Source organism: Diabrotica virgifera, chromosome 9, assembly GCF_917563875.1.
Source record: "Diabrotica virgifera virgifera chromosome 9, PGI_DIABVI_V3a".
NCBI classification, from domain to species: domain Eukaryota; kingdom Metazoa; phylum Arthropoda; class Insecta; order Coleoptera; family Chrysomelidae; genus Diabrotica; species Diabrotica virgifera.
The window spans coordinates 19,365,954-19,384,691 of NC_065451.1; the positions used below are offsets into that span (position 1 = coordinate 19,365,954).

General features: G+C 34.1%; 1 protein-coding gene across 1 annotated transcript in view; it reads right to left on the reverse strand.

Moving 5' to 3' along the window:
- Positions 1-18,738, reverse strand: part of LOC114331414 (mushroom body large-type Kenyon cell-specific protein 1) — a 511,943-nt gene that overhangs the window by 127,203 nt on the left and 366,002 nt on the right. The window lies entirely within an intron of this gene.

Below are 18,738 nucleotides of genomic sequence, written 5' to 3' on the forward strand. Positions count from 1 at the left end.
GCTCATTTTAAAGGTAATTTAATTCTCTATTCAGTAGTATAAACATTAACATAATTATTTATACAGAACGTCTAAAAAAAATTTTTTTTAATTAAATTTATTGATATAAAAAGAAGAATGTATTTTATTTATTTAATTCAAAATATATTTTACTGCTCTCAGAAAACAGAAAAAAATGTTTATTTGAAAAATAATCATTGCTTTTCGCTTAAATTAAATTTCAAACTGTCAAGAGGCAAGTGGATGGCTGCTTTAATATTGAATTTAAGCAAAAAACAATATTTATTTATCAAATAAACATTTTTCCTGTTTTTTAATAGCAGTAAAATGTATTTTGAATTAAATAAATTACACACATTCTTCTTTTTGTCAATAAATTAAATTCAAAAAAAATTTTTTTTGGACACCCTGTATAAATAATTATGTTATTGTTTATATTACTGAATAGAGAATTGAATTACCTTTCAAATGACCTATCACTCGACCCCTATTCTTATTTAAAAAAATCATCGATGATGTCATCACGCCCAGACGGGTGACGTCACTAGTATGATATATATGCCAAAAAGTCGTAATTTAAAAATAAAAATTGCCTTGTTTTGGTATTTTTTCCAAAGTCGTCCATTCTCGAGAAAATGAATTTATTCCAACCTTTACGTGCTCACTGTATAAATTGTTTTTCGTTTACTGTTCAGTTTTTACTATTTTGTTAATTGTTGTTTTATCGTCTTTATCCGCATATTCGTTTTTAATTAATTACTTATTAAGTTTAAATTACGGAAGCTCATAATTAGCTACCAGTAAAATATAAAAGAGGATGGGGCTCATCAACGTTTCACCATCATCATTTTAAGGATTTTTATGACGGTTTTCGTATAGATACATTTTATTAACTTTGAGTTGTATTACTCATTGGACGAACTGTCAATTTTTCCAGCAGGACATGTACGTTCCCTTGTGTGAATACTGTAACATCAACCTCGTGTGAACATAATTTTACAATTTAAAAATATTATCATGTTATTTAAAAGTTTTAATAACCAACAATGTGGCTAGTTTCTACTACTATCACTGATGCTAATCCGGTTTTATCGAAAACTTTCTATAGATTTACAATCCAATTGGATGATTTCTTAAAAAAATTTAATAAAATATGGACTATCATTTATTAGTAGTTTTAACTTGTCTGTAAGTTTATTAGCTGGTGCATTTTCATTTAGTATGGACTCAAATACCAGAGTAAGATTTCGGTATAATTTTAGCAATACGGTGTTAATTCATTTTGCACCTGGAGTTTTTTTCGTTTTTAATTATGAGATTTATTTTTTTTTCTGTCTATGGCCATTGACAAATTAATTACTATACGGATGCAGATGTTGTCTTTTCCATATTCTCGATAAATTTGCTTGTTTTCGGTTAGAAGCACTTTATTTGATAGTCTAATTTGTTCGATTTGTTCCCAGCACTCTGAACCTTTTCGACACATGTATGTATGTATCAATTTCTTTGCTTCTCTTACCCCAACTATTTCTCTTTGATTGTATTATCATCAAGTCCTCAATATTCTGTAAATATTATTACCATACAAACCTATTTTGTATCGAGTATATTTATCTACTAACGAACTAGATGACCTACCAGAAATTCAGTTTAAATCTTACGCAGCATTATCATAATTTAGTGTATTTTCCACCCGGCTGCTTTAACTATAATTACGCCAGATCCATGATTGGCCTATTACGTATTTTTTAATAAACCATTAGTTGTGGCAAAGAGCGCGACGAGCATTAACATTTAAATGCCTTAATTAGTGAAAAAATTATGTGAAAATCTTGCTTACATTTTAATAGCCGATTCGAAATTGATTGTAGCTGTAGCAACAACTAGGAAGCGTCCTTGGCCTGACAATTTATTTTTCTGATTTATAGAATTTAATGTTTTGAATCGACCTCACTTGGATTAGGAAAGCTGTATAGAAAGTCTACAGATACAGTTGTATTCAAACTAATGGGAATAATTGCTACATAAACTTGATGTGTCACAAACATTATCACCCTTCTTCTTCTTAACGTGCATTATCAAGTCCCCTTGACGTTGGTAAGGCTGTCTTTGGCAATTCTGAACAGTTCTTTGACTCTCCATATCCAGGTCCATTCTCTGATATTCTTCAACCAAAAGGCTTATTTTCTATCAATTGCCTTGCGTCCTTCGATTTTACCCATCATAATCAGTCGAAGAACATTATACTGTTTTCTCCACATTATATGTCCAAGATACGCTATTTTCTCATATTTGACGCTACCAATCAGCTAATAAGGAACTTTGATCTATTGAGAACTGCTTCATGTGTCTACTTAGTCGTCCACTATCCAGAATTTCTTTTGTTTAAGTATTAAGTAAGTTTTCTGAGTACCTACCTCTTCTTTTTATTTCTAAGTAACTATCTCTGTCGTTTTGCGTTTGTTTGTTAACCCTTTTTAGGTAACATTATTTCTTTTGGGCGATCAGCTGTTCTATATCTTTGTTCCACAAGATTGTATTGCTGAGACCTCTAGTTTTGATTACAATTGCTTCTTTTGAGATGCACAAATTTACAACAAATCTGGTAACAGAAAGAAACAGTCAAAAGTCAACTTAAAAGATCCTGTCTATAGTGTCTATATAGCTCCTGTCTAGTTCAAACTTATATACCTACTCAGAACGACTTTACTGAAAACATTGTAATTATTGTATACTGTTTATAAATTTATATATTTCTACATAATTAAAATAACTCGAAATACACATAAACTCAACAAACTACTGGAATAACTAATTAGAAAGAATCTAATAAATATATTCATAGCAATAAATTCTTAACTCCAGACTATAAAAATTAATTGTTAAGTATTTCCATGTTTTGTTCATTTTACAGCTCATTATTATTGGCAAAAAATGATCATGTCTTGTCTTTAGTTTTGTTACTATTACGTTATTGTAAAGGTCATGTATTAGTGTTATAGGCCTGGATCCCGCGTACCAAAAATAAGTTTATTATACATCATCAATGGTGCTACAGCCCTATGAAAGAGCCTCGACCTTCCCAAGTCTATTACGCCAGTCAGTCCTATCCATTGCCAACCGTTGTCAGTTTGCTACGCCTATTTTGCTCCCATCCTCATCTACACCATCCTACCATCTAAGTTTTGGCCTACCCCTATTTCTACTTCCCACAGGTTGTGATATAAGGATTCTTCTAGGAGGGTTGTTATGCTGTGATCTTGCTAGATGTCCTACCCATCTTAGTCTTCCTATTCTTATAAGAGATACTACGTCTTTACTACCAATTATATCTGTGGTATACCTCGTAGTTGTACCTCCTCCTCCAAATACCATTTTCACAGATGCCACCTAATATTCCTCTCAGGATCCTTCGTTCAAATATAAGCAGAAGGTTTTCATCTGCCTTGGAGATGGTCCATGTCTCCGATCCATATGTCAACACTGGTTGTATAAGGGTTTTGTATATGGTTATTTTTGTTTTTTTGGTTTAAGTTTCTGCTTCTCATATGTCTACTCAGTCCAAAATAGCATTTGTTCGCTAGGATTATCCTTCGCTTGATTTCTTCCATCATGACGTTCTCCTTGGTGATCAGAGAGCCTAAGTATGTGAATTTGTCTACCTCTTCAAATGTAGAGTTATCAACAGTGAATTGGTGACCGATGTTTCTGGCTCTATTGTTGGGTGTTGATGCCATCATCTTAGTTTTCTCCTCGTTTACTTTAAGGCCCATAGTTTTTGTGGCATTTGAGAACGTGGTATACATTTCTTCTAGTTTGAGTATTGTGCGGGCAACTAGGTCCACGTCATCTGCATATGCCAAAATTTAGGATGATTTATTAAAAATTTTTCCTCTGTTGTCTATTCGGGCATCTCTGACCTCCTTTTCCAGAGCTACGTTGAAGAGGAGACACGCCAGCGCATCTCCCTGTCGCAGCTCAGCATTCGTTTCAAACGCCTGTGATTGTTCGCCCTGTATTTCAACTTTGCAAACGAGTTTACGGATTGTAGCCTTAACCAATCTTATCAGTTTATCAGGGATGTATAATTCATCCGTGGCTTTATAAAATTTATTTCTTAGGACACTATCATAGGCCTATTTAAAATCTACGAAAAGATGGTATGTGTAGATATTGAATTCATTGGTTTTTTCCAGTATTTGCCTTAGCACAAAGATCTGGTATGTTGTTGATCAACCAGGCCTAAAACCACTTTGATATTATCCAAGAAGCTCCTCTGAATGTGCATTTAGGCGACCCTATAAGATACTCGAAAATATTTTGTAAACTGTATTAAGGAGGGTTATTCCCCTATAGTTTCTACATTCCAATTGATCACCTTTTTTGTGTAGCGAGCAAACGATTCTCAAACAGAATTTGAGAACAAAAGACGAAGAGCAGATAAACTGTGCAGGCAGAAAAAGAGAAAGTACGAAAACCAACGGATACTAAACATAGAGAGGGAGTTTAAGGAAAACGAAACACCACGTAGTGCATACCAACTTATTAAACATTTAAGACAGGGATACAAACCGAAGACTAGCCTCTGCAAAAATAAGAAGGGTGAAATCATTAGCGATATGGACGAAATTAAGATAACCTGGATGACATATTTTAAGGAAGTATTAAACAAAGGGGCACAACCACCCTTACAACAACAGAGGCAGCAGCAGGCACGGCAGGAGGTACAACAACAAGAGCTGGGGGAAGATGGAGAAGAAAATGAATTAACTAGACCCCCAACGCTAGAGGAGGTCCAAACGGCCATCTACATACAAAAAAAAGCCATAAAGCACCGGGAATAGATAAAATACCGGCAGAACTACTCAAGCAAGGAGGAAGGAATTTGACACAACAGATGTACCAGCTAATACGAGGGATATGGATAGAAGAAGAAATCCCCCAACAATGGAAGAAAAGTATAATCTGCCCTATTCATAATAAAGGAGACAAACTGTTGTGTCAGAATTATAGAGGCATCTCTTTACTTTGTTCGGGATACAAAATATTCACTAACATCCTTAATCGAAGACTTCAACCTCTCACGGAAAAAATCATCGGGGAATATCAAGCAGGGTTTAGGCAAAATAGATCTACCATTGACCAACTATTTACAGTTAAACAAATACTAGCCAAAGCATGGGAATATGACATGGACGTTTACAATCTCTTTGTAGATTTTAAACAAGCCTATGATTCAATAGATAGAACAATTCTACCTAATATATTGGAAGAATTTGGCATACCATCAAAATTAATACGACTAGTGCAAATGACAATGACAGAAACAGAAGCACAAGTATGTATTCAAGGACAGATCACTGATGCGTTTACGATAACGCAAGGACTGAAACAAGGCGACGGACTGGCTCCAACGCTTTTTAATCTTGTTCTTGAATATGTAATTAGACGGTTGACGGTGAGTGGAAATAACATACTTACAAACAAATCTACCCAATTAGCAGCATACGCGGTTGATATAAACATAATGAGCAGAACAATGAATGCAGCGGAAGAAACCTACGTTGAGTTGAAACAGAGTGCAGAAGCAGTAGGGCTAGCAATAAACACAAATAAAACAAAACTACTCATACAAACCAGATCAAATAGACCGGCGCAACAAAACTGTATTGACGATATAGAACATGTGAATAGATTCACGTACCTAGGAATGGATCTGGTTGCAAGCAATGAAGAAGAACCGGAAATAAATAGAAGGCTTTTGCTGGCAAATAAAGCCTATTTTGCGATGGGCCACATATTCAAATCGCGAGACGTACACCGGAAAATAAAACTCCGGGTATATAAAACAATAATCAGGCCCATAGTAAGTTATGGCTGCGAAACATGGGTGGTGACACAGAAATCTGCCAATGCATTAGATGTGTTTGAAAGAAAAGTATTACGTAGGATACTGGGCCCAATAAGTGAAAATAACAACTGGCGAATTAGGTATAATAGAGAAATATACGAGCAATATAGCGAACCAACTCTAGCACAACACACTAAACTGCAGAGATTACGGTGGGCAGGGCACATGGTCCGCATGCATGAGAATAGAATCCCCAGAAAATTGCTGAATGCAAGAATGCAGGGAAGAAGACCTGTTGGAAGACCTAAAAAGAGATGGGAAGACGAAGTCGATGAGGATGCCAGGAACTTCCTGGGAACGCGTTCATGGAAAAGAACAGCGGTAAATCGAAATGATTGGAGAAGCTTATTGAAGGAGGCCAAGGCTCGATTTGGGCTGTAGTGCCATTGGATGGATGGATGGGCAAACGATTCCAACACACTACTCTACTATTCCGGGATTTGTTCCTCATTTCAGGTTCTCAGTATTATTTTATATATTTGATTAGTCAGAGTAGCACCTCCATATTTAATAAGTTCCGCGGATATACCATCGCTTTTTGGAGTTTATTAATAGCAAGCTGAAAATTTGTTAACAGCTTAACGGTGTCTACTCGGACAAACTTTGATGTACGGGAACACTGGAACAGGGGAAGTTTTAATTGTGGAAAAGGTTAAAAATTTGGAACGTCAGATTACGAAAACGTCCCATGTATTTTGTCGGACAGAACTTCCAATTGATTTGCTACCCTTTATTTAAACTCTCATGCAAAAATCAGACTGCTATTTACCACCAACATAATTCCTGTCATCTGACATGTTCTACGTGTCGGACTTATTAAAATGCCCAACATATCAATCGGACAAACATTTTTTCATATATTATATAAAGTTTGCTATTGAATAAATTTAAAAACAACCTGCTAGTTTTCACAATCATAAACTTGTCAGAATGACACGTTCCACAATTAAAATCACGTTCCACAATAATTGAAACTTCCCCTGTTACAGTGGTCTCATACATCAAAGTTTGTCCGACTAGACACCGTTAAGCTATTAACAAATTTTGGGCTTTCTATTAATAAACTTTTTTTGGTACGCGGGATCCAGGCCTATTAGAATAGCTATTTACAGTAAAGAATCTCAAGGTATTTGACTATTACATAACAAACGATTTAACCACCTGCACTAGGTACTCCTATAGTGGTTTTATGATCAGAAGCATGTTATTCGACCGCAACAACAATAAATACTATTAAAAACAAAATACATTTTCAACCCAAATGACCATAAATACTACTCTATAACACAACAACTTTTTTGGTTTTTTGGAATGTTTATTTAAGAATACAAACAAGTGGTTAAGGGATGGAATGGATGGATAGACGAAGCAACGAGACAAAAATAATTTATCAAATACGCGAGGAAAACAACATGGAAAAAAATTTACGAAAACCTAAAGGAAATTAATCCTATGATATAAGAAGATTTAGGAGAAACAAAGATGTAGAAAAAGTGTTAGGAAACAAAACTATGGTCATTGTAAATAAATCAAAACGCTTGAAATGAATCGAACCCATCGCAAGTAGATTTACAAACTAGATGATCAAAAAAGTTACGGGATGAACTCCAAATCAACGAAGAAATCAAGGGATGCCGAGAATTAAGTGCTGGAGTAACATGGAAAACAACATAAATATCATGAAAACAAAACATTGAAACGAGACAATCAAACATAGGAAGAAACGGAAACAGAAACTGTAACCAAAACAAAGAAAAAAGGATTATTCCACCTCAGTATGTGATTATACTTATAATAAATGAAGTGTTGAAGTATACAGGGTATTTCATTAAGAATGTTAAATCTCTGAGTTGTAGATTTCAGACCTCAAAATATTAAGATTTTACCAAAATCACTTAAATAAAATATGGCTTAATAAAATATAGAGTGGTTTATTTAAAAATTTAAAAAACATTTTTGCTCGGTATTTTAAAACTATTCGACGTATCCTTTTCTTACTTAACAGAAAGTTTAGGTATTACACACCCTATGAAACTGTGTTAAATAAACGTTCCTGGCTATTACCAGAGGCGTACGACAGGGGACAGTCAATGGTTGACCCTTCCCAAATTCTACGCCATTGGCGGAATTGTCATTTTAACGCAATTTTTCGATTCACTAATAATCTCTATGTAAATAACATACTATTCACTCGTAACGATAACGTCATTAGTTTTCGAGATATTTGAAGTTAAACATGTAACGGCACAGATATTTTGATTAATGTATTTTGCCGCTTAATTTTAAACTTCAAATATCTCGAAATCTAATGATTTTATCGTTAAGAGTGAATGATATACTCCTTAATCTTAATGATAAAATCATTAGATTTCGAGATATTTGAAGTTTAAAATTAAGCGGCACAATATAATAATCAAAATAACTGTGCGTTTACATATTTAACTTCAAATATCTCAAAAACTAATGACTTTATCGTTGTACTAACGAATAAAGAGTACGTTATGTACATAGAGAGTATTAGAGAATCGAAAAATTGCGTTAAAATGGCAATTCCTCCAGTGGCGTAGAATTTGGGAAGAGTCAACCATCCACTGTCCTCTGTCGTGCGCCTCTGGTAATAGCCAGGAACGTTTATTTAACATAATTTCATAGGGTGTATAGTACCTACAGTATCTGCTAAGTATGAAAAGGATACGTCGAATAGTTTTAAAATACTGAGCTGAATTAGTTTTTAAATTTTTAAATAAAAACCCTGTAACTCAGTAAGGAGCCATATCGTATTTAAGTGATTTTGGTTAAATCTCAATATTTTGAGATCTAGAATCTACAACTCAGAGATTGGACATTCTTAATGAAACACCCTGTATACAAGTAGGTATACCTGTAGTATGAATTATTATAATAATTCATACTTATCTTTACCTTGTGTTACCGAGTTAAAGTAATTTTACCCTTTAAACAAACTTATCACTTTTTGGACGTTCATTGCAACTAAAAATTTATGGAAACCTGTTATCGATAATATATTAGAAAATTGAAGTTTGTAAATAATTTTACTGTAAACAAAGTTAACGAATGTGTTTATGCAACCGATAATAACCGTCAATTAAAAGTGCATTTAGTCCTGTCGCCAGGGGGGGTACAACGGCCTCGTTAATTCAGATGGACTTACCCAAGTTTTTTTTATGTATTTTGACCCGTAGAACACGAATTTTTTGGGTAACAGTTGATCCGGATGTCGATAAGATTGTTATAGACCAAGAACTTGAGGAATCAAATAACAGCGATTTTTGGCAAAACAAAACAATATTTTGTATTTTTTGGGTCATTTTAAGCAAAAAATATTTCTACAAGTTTTTTAGTAGGATGCACAGTTTTCGAGATAAACGCGGTTGAACTTTCAAAAAATCGAAAAACTGCAATTTTTAAACCCGAATAACTTTTGATTAAAAAATAAAATAGCAATTCTGCTTAGCGCCTTTGAAAGTTCAAGTCAAATTATGTCGGTTTTGATTATTTGCATTGCTAAAAATTTATTGTGTTATTGTTAAACAAAGCTACAAACAACTAGTGCGTGAGTGATGTTTCTATGATTTCTCATTTAAAATCGAACGAGTAGGTAGAATAGGTACTAGTGCAATCAAGACTATTTCTATGTTACATGCGTTAAAACGCATGTAAAAGCACGGGAAACCCTACGTGTTTATAGCTTTGTTAAACAATAAAAAAATAAATTTTTACCAATGCAAATAATCAAAACCGATATAATTTGACTTAAACTTTCAAATGCGGTAAGCAGACTTGCTATTTTATTTTTTAATCAAAAGTTATTCGGGTTCAAAAATTGCAATTTTTCGATTTTTTTAAAGTTCAACCGCGTTTATCTCGAAAACTGTGCATCCTACGAAAAAACTTGTAGAAATATTTTTTACTTAAAATGGCCCAAAAAATACAAAATATTGTTTTGTTTTGCCAAAAATCGCTGTTATTTGATTCCTCAAGTTCTTGGTCTATAACAATCTTATCGACATCCGGATCAACTGTTACCCAAAAAATTCGTGTTCTTCGGGTCAAAATACATAAAAAAAACTTGAGTAAGTCCATCTGAATTAACGAGGCCGTTGTACCCCCCCTGGCGACAGGACTAATTAGAATGCACAAAATTTTTTCGTTTTTTTAGTAATATTTAAATTGGTATAATTTTAAGTTAAAAATATGTATTAGTTATTGCAGCTGTCACATATTTTACTATTTAAACTTAATCAGCAAAAGACAGGAGACATTGCGGGCTTGAATGTGTCAATACTAGGTGCTATAGCCATACAAATTAATGAGAAAGCATTGACGAAACCCATCTCCACGTACGTCAACGAAACACAACATCTGCCAAAAACATCTCCGCTGTCCGTGAGAATATGCAGGATAACCCAGGAACGTCGATTTTATGCCACTGACAAAAACACTGTCACAGACCACAATACGGTGAATTTTGCTTAATATGACTTGGGACTGCATCCCTACAAAATTTAACTAATTTAAGAGCTGAGGGTGAACGACTATAACTATAGAAAACGACGTGTGTTCGTTGAATGGGCCCTAAAGCAGTTGGAAACTGACCCAGTGGCCTATCAACATTGCATCAAACAGAAACACATCCTGAAGAGACAGAAAAACAACTTGTCTACCAAGAAGAAGATAGCACACGCAACACAAAATATACAACACAAAGAAAATAATTTCATTAATCGGCATCTCTAAGTTTTTCATCTAAAAACAGTGGAAATTAATCAAATTTTTGTAGCAATAGCATTCCCAACAATAATATCATAAGAGAGTGAGAATAAATTGACAATAAAGCGACAAATTTTTGCAAACCTGTTTGTTGCCTGGCAATGGATAAAAAACTTTCGAAAATAATTTGATGAAACTCAATAAACGAGAAATCAAAACGGTCACTGAAACTGAACTGAAACGGTCAATGTCACTGGACATTGTCGTTTAAGAAACCACCTATACAAACTAGGTAAGGTGAATGAACCATGGTGTTTTCTTCTTCTTTACGTGCTATCTCCGCGACGAAGGTTGGCAATCATCATTGCTATTCTAACTTTTGACACTACAGCCTGAAAGAGTTCAGTTGAGCTGCATCCAAACCATTCTCTGAGATTTCTCAGACAGGACACCATGGTGCAGAAAGTGCTAAATGGAAGAAGAGACTGCTGCATAGACATACCAGGCCCTTCAATGTGCTAAGTGATATAAGGCAGGAATTCACTGATCAACTTAGATTTGAACCAGACGAGATCCTCCAGCTACCAATAAGGAAACTATTGGCCTTCGTTGAGGCCACAGAGCTTATTAGAGTTTAAGGAAAAAACAAGGTATGACCAACTGCCAGAGACTAGCGAGTTTCCCCTGATTTCAGAAGAAGAAAAAGGAGAACTCATTTTTCACTTTTGCACTTAAGATGTACCTACACTTGAGAAAACTAGAGCTATTCGAAGCCGAAACAATTGGCTCCAATGTTAATTGGAAATTTATTGATACATACTGGCGCCCAACTTTCTGTTAGTAGTTATGTTGTTCATCATCATCATCACTGGCTCGACAACCCTTTCTGGGTCTTGGCCTGTTTCAGGATTTTTTTCCATTCTGATCTGTTTCGTGCTTTTTTCTCCAGTTTTTTATTTTTAAGGTTATTATAGCATTTTCTATTTGTTCCAAATATCTCAGTTTCGGTCTTCCTCTTGTTCTTTTTGGGGAAGGTTTTGTATATTTGGCATTTTGTTTTTCTTGCGACGTTATCTGATCTTAGTTGCCGAATTAAGCCATGGTAACTTTGCGAATATTGGCAATAAATATTCGCCTCTTCACTTCCTCCGCTACGTTATTATCAGACGTGACTAGGGATCCCAAGTATGTAAAGTTTTTTACCCTCTCAATGTTGTATTCTCCTATTGTTATATTTTGTGGCTGCCTTATTTCGGCGTTTTTACTTACCTGCATATATTTTGTTTTGTTCTGGTTGATTTTAAGGCCACTATTTTGTGCAGCTCGTTCTATTTGATTGAATGCCTCTGTCATTTCTCTTCTTGATCTTGCGATTATGTCAACATCATCTGCAGATGCTAGTATTTGCACGCTTTTATTAATGATTGTTCCTCGAGCATTGACTGTTGTGTCCCTCATTATTTTCTCGAGTACGATGTTGAACAAGATACATGATAGAGCGTCTCCCTGGCGTAGTCCCCTTTTCACATCTATTGTTTCCGTTAGTTCGTTTTGTATCCGGATTTTACTTTCTACTTTTAGAGATTTTTTTATCAGTTCTATTAGTTGTGTTGGTATATTAAATTCTTTCATTGCTTTTATTAAGAATTCTCGGTTTATATTGTCATATGCGCTTTCGAAGTCTATGAAGAGATGATGTGTGTCGATGTTATGTTCACTTGTTTTTTCGAGGATCTGTCGCAGAACAAATATCTGGTCTATTGTTGACTTCTGTCTACAGAAGCCACTTTGGTATTTGCCAACTATTTTTTCAGCGTGTGGTCTAAGTCTTTCATAAATGACGTTGGACATTATTTTGTATGCTGAATTCAGCAGCGTGATTTCACGGTAGACATTCTAACTGATTTCTTTTTTTATGTAATGATACAATAATACCGCTATTCCACTCCGCTGGTAGCTGTTTATTTGACCATGTATTTGTTATCAACTCATGTATTGTTTTCTGTAGTACTTCTCCTCCTTCCTTCAGTAATTCCGATGCTACTTGATCCGATCCCGGTGATTTATTGTTCTTTAATTTGTCTACTGCTGTTCTAATCTCGGCTATTGTTGGTGGACTCTTTTCTCTGCTGTCTGCTTGGTTCAATGGTATATCAGGGTTTGTCTCACTCCCATCTCCTTCAAGCTTTTCCGTAAAATGTTCTTCCCATCTTCTTAGTATCTCTTGCTGTTCTCTCAATATATTACCTTCCTTATCTCTACACGTCGTTGTTCTCGGTTTGAAGTCTTTTCTGCTTTTGTTCAGTTTCTGATAAAATTTTCTTGTCTCTGTTGATCTACTTAGTTCTTGCAGTTCTTGAAGTTCTTTGTTCATATATTCTCTCTTTTTTCTTGGGTGAGTTTTCTTTTCTTCTTTGCGTAGTTGTTTATATTCTTCCTCTGCTATGTTATTACATACTGTATAAATTGTTGATTCAATTGTTGTTAGGTCGCTGGTTTAATTGTAGATATCGTAGTGGTAAATAATGGCTCGATAGGTGGAACAAAGAAATTGGTAGACGTTCACACTTGTTTATTGCTGAATCACATATGGTCGAATGGTAACATACTCGTCTAAAAAGAGATCTCAACCCCTATTTGGAGTAGAGCTTACAGCGTTGCCGAATAGGCGAAATAATACCTAAGTCTAAGAATTGAAATAGTAATATATAACATAATTAACAAAATAAAAATAGTTTAAGATGGATTATGAAATAATAAAATAAAAATAGGTAAATATGACTTAATTTTAAAGAACATACTACAATTGTCGATCATTGTTGACAATGGATATATCAGTGGCGGCTCGTGGCCTTGGAGACAGGGTCGGCAAGGTTTTTTTGTCTCCTCATATAGATATACCATCAAACTAAAAGGCTTAAATAATCATAGGAGATTTTGTTGTTTTTTGTTTTTTTTTATTTGATGTACTTGACATTCTCTCTTGTTTCATGGTGTTTCGACAATACGTGTTGATTCTTTTGAGACAAGATAAATCCCGTTTATTTGAGGCAGAAATTGGTGGTAGTGGTGATAAGAAAATTGATGAACAGTTTGATGTAATGAATTGCAGTACTTACTACATAGAATTATACATACATATTTTGTAACTTATTCCACTTACTGAAAATATTTAGATCGGCATAATTATTAAGTACCTAACTTGTAATAATAAATATCTTGGAAATTCTTTGGCGAAGGTAACTTTTAAATTTTGAATCGTCAAAGAGGTAAAAAATTTGCAAATCTTCAAAATTCGAAAAACGAGTATCTATTTGTATATAATAGTACCTAGGTATCCAAAATTTCAAGATATACCTACTCGTTTTTCGAGATATGTATCATGTCGTTGTCTTTTTTGGGATGGTTCGAAAATATCAATCCAAAACGTCACTGCGTATATATTGGAAACTACTATCATTACGAAAATCTCTGAGATTTTGCACCAGCTTTTGTATTCTATTTTTGGTATTAATAATGTCAGTTGGCTGATTTTGAACAACAATGAATATCTTGGGCAAACTCTGTCTTAAAAATATTTAAAAGAATATTAAAAGAGTAATTATTTAATAAAGTTCTCAAGGAGTGCTTCACGGATCGAGGTATCGCCACTTTCAAAATCGTCGCCTTCGATAATAAAATCAAAAATTTCCAAAAGCTGTTCACGAAAATCTGCTACAGATACTAAAACTACCATAGATATGAGATACAGTGGAACCTCGATTATCCGTCTCTCTATTAACCGTCACCTCTGTTAACCGTCAGGGTCCATACATAAGTTGTTATATTGACTACATAAGTAAAAATTTAGTCATCAATTCATTTTGTTTGAGCATTGCGATAAGCCAAACGAAATTCGTTGAAATGTACACGTGCAGTAATGCTACCACCGCATTTTTTATGTAAATAAGTTTTGTTCTTATTCAGGGCTCTGGATTAAATTTCAATTTAAATAGGTAATGATAAATGATACCATGCTTTTAGAGTTCTATTTTTAGAATCGCAAGCCGAAAATAAAAACGCACTGCACAATAATTATTAGATTTGATGATTTTACGTCGATTAAGCAATTCAGCCGTTGCAAAATGTGAAGTAACAATAAAACAAACAAAGATTTCGGAATATTTTAAATCAAACTGATTCGACTGTACTAACATAAATACCTCTTTTATTGTCAAATAAAACATACAAATACAATTTGAGAGCCATATGTACTATGAACTTTTTTTTAATGTTCTGTTAACCGTCTTTTCGATTATCCGTCATACCCTTGGTCCGGTGCCCTGACGGATAATCGAGGTTCCACTGTAATCTGCTTAGATAAAACTAACCGAGATTTAAAATTTCATCGCGTCTGACAAACTGTTCGCTTTTTTTTTCGAAACAAATTTGTTCTAAAGCAGTAATCCGTTTAGGTGAGCTAAACTGGCAAGAAAAGACGATGGTATCATTCAAAACTAAATTCATTATATGCGCATAATAGTGAGTAAATAAAGCTTGTGATGCAATAGTTTTAACCTTTGGCCTGGAGACCATTCAATTCACCACACATCACAGCAACGCCGTCATAAGATTGCCCCAGTTTGCCCTACCAATTTATTTTTGATATCAAAAAATTTTAATCTGTTCTTTAAAACACCAAAAATGTATTTTGCCTTATTGCTTTTACTCACGTCTTTAAAACCTAAAAACCTCTCATAAATATTACCACGTAACGCGTACCGAACAACAATAATTGATAATAATTGTGAATGACATGATAATCAGAAGTTTCATGTACTTCCAGCGAAAAGCGAATGGTTTTCTAAATCTCAGATTCAATAACGTTATTAAAAATGTAACTATTTGATTATGTATATTAGTTCATTCTGTATTACGAATACACTTCGAATCAGAAAGTAAATATTTCTAAAACAATTTTATTAATTCTCTATAATTACTTTGATTTTTAACAAATGCTTCGATCCATCATTTCCACTAAATGATAATTCCTGACAACTAAAAAAAAATTACAATATCAATTAAACGACGTAAAATGGCGTGATTATTTTTGACGATTTCTGCCGATGATTCCAAATGAAACACCGACGTGTAAATCGTCAAGCTACGGATGAGTTGGGTACGGCTAGCCGAAAAGTCAGATGAATGGCTCGGATCATTCATTTTTTGAGAAGTCTGTTATGCGCAGGGATCACTTAACGCTCGGATTAATCAAATCCTTTTAAAAACCATGAATAAAATTTAGTCTGTATTATCTGACAGATTTTTTTTTACTTCACAGATACAAATATTAAAAAATCTATATCTATAAATGCGTGGGTCGGCACTGCCGGCCCTGACCGGCCGCCACTGGATATATCATATCCTAAGAAAGCGTGCTCAAAAGAATGAAGGGACAATGGATCTAAATTAAGAACAGACGTAGAAGGAGAAAAGTACCTACTGTTTACCTGTAATTTTTATGGTGTTTTCCACGAAATTAGTTACATTTTTTTATTCATGTTATTGAGTCATTCCGGACAGCAAAAACCTAAAGTGAGTTAATATTTATTTTCAATATAGGTAATTAACACAATTCGTAATTGGCAAAAGCAAGCTTAAACATCGAAATTGCTCAAATCCGTCTATTAACCAACCTACTACTAGTATAAATCACTCCGTCTCCCTCGTATCTATTATTTTTGCTGCAATTCATGCCGTAATCATTTTGCTTTGTTACCATGACAGCAATTTGCTTTCACACGGCCGCAGGCCAGAGTTGAACTTGAAATCCACCACCAGGTGTTAATTTTATTTACGACCACGACGCAGTGCGGTTAGCGGACAAAAAGGCGCAAACGAAACTGTCAATAAGGTAAAAACAAAGGAGAGTAAATTGGCGAATAATTTCAAGTAAATAATTATGCGATGGTAAACAGTGTTAAGTAGACAAGAAGTCTATGTTTTGCGTCGTTTACAATATTATTAATGTACATCTTCTTATGACTTAAAGACATAGATACTCGGACTCGCAGTATAAGTTTTTAGCTGAGTAAATCAATTGTTTGTTTTTATTTATTTTTTGTTACTTTTTGTGTCCTTAGTGTTTTTGTGCATAAGAAAAGAAGAATAATTTAAAAACAAAAACCACTATCGAAAGTTTGAGGAAGAAATACAATATGATAATATCAGCAGCAAAAACCAAATGTATGACAGCATCTAAATACCCACTACGATGTAAAATCGAAATTGATGGGAAAATATTAAAACAGGATGGAAATTTTTTAGATATCTGGGAATAGATATAACCAAAATTGGAAAGAAATCCTTTGTAAAAGGTATAAAATTTTTTTATTAAAAATCCCTTAAAAGGGCTACATCACAACAAAACGTTTTCGATTTTTTTAAAAAATCATCATCAGTGTTCGATAAACTGGATGCTGAGCCACAAAAGAAAAAAAAAAAAAAAAAAAAAAAAAAAAACTGTTTGCCATGTGACCATCACAGGCCTTTTTATCGAAGTATGCACTTTTAAGGCATCTATATTATATGTAAAGGGTTTTTACCCAGATATTTTTCTTTTGTGGCTCAGCTAGCATCCAGTTTATCGAACACTGATGATGATTTTTTAAAAAAATCGAAAACGTTTTGTTGTGATGTAGCCCTTTTAAGGGATTTTTAATAAAAAAATTTTATACCTTTTACAAAGGATTTCTTTCCAATTTTGTGATTGATGGTATACAGCCAACTACAGGAAAACCTTTTCTTTTCCTTGTGGATTTTTTAGATATAACCAATTAATTACGGAGATGTTAAAGAGATGTTACGACAACAAAGCTTAAAAGCAAGTAAAGCGGCGGGATCTCTTAATGACACAATCTGGAAGAACAAACACCTAAGACAAGACACAAAGACCTCACAAATCTAAAATGAGATGACTACTAGAAACAACAGAGATGAAAATACTTTGACGAATATCAGGGAAAGGTCTGTTGGATAGGGAGAGAAGCGAATACATAAGAAGATCGTGCAATGTAGAAGATATAAATGGATGGGTGACTAAACGGAAACAGGAGTGGAACGAACACATTAGTTTTTTTTATGTTTATTATACAATCTGTTATAGCATATAACAATAGGCACATTTTATCTGAGAAATAATGACATGAAGAGAGATTGTGACCAGCGCCACACATCTCTATAGAGATAATATTAAATTACTGTATTACATAAATATATTAACTTAGCTACTGTAACAATGTTAATGTCTGTGCGGTAAATCTAATGACACCATTAGATTTAACACATTAGTAGAATGGCAAAGGATGGGATGGTACGAATAGCACGAGATAAGTCACCAAATGGACGAAGAAGTATTGGCAGACCAAGAAAAAATGGTGCGATAATTTAAACAATTTAGGAAGCTAATATTGAAGAAAAACAGGCTTTAAAGCCTACATACAAGAAGAAAGAAGAAAAAGAAGAAGAATGTTTAAAAGCTTTAGTTGAACTTTATATAATACTGTGTTTTTTTGAAAGATCAGATCCAAAAAGAAATGATCGAGCTGAATGTTATGCAAGTAGAGATTTTACTATCGGTATGAACAGACAGTGGTTCTTGGAAATACAGTGCAATAAGATATGCAAATTCAAACGCAGTTGCTACACTTCTAGTAATATTTTTTTACCAAGACAATCTGACCTATCAATATTAGAAACGACATGTGATGCCTTCCTGTCACGTCTTTCTCGGGCGATCTCTTCTTCTTCTCTGCTCTTGTCTCCACTCCTTCCATTCATTTGTCTGCACCATCTCGAACTTCTGACTTTCTGACTTCATAGTCTAGGCGCCATAGGGGTCATCGTGTCCTTTCCAATTCTGATGGACAAACTCAACGGTTTCTTATGGATTTTTGTCTGCTGATTACGAATTTCGAGTGTAGATTTCGATACGGGTGGTCAAAAAATTGTTATAAACAATTTAAATGTTTATAAGGCTCTGGCTCATATACTAAAAGAGATAAAAAAATGTTTTAAATAAAATTTGTACCCTAATAAAAAACAAAGGAAAAAACGTT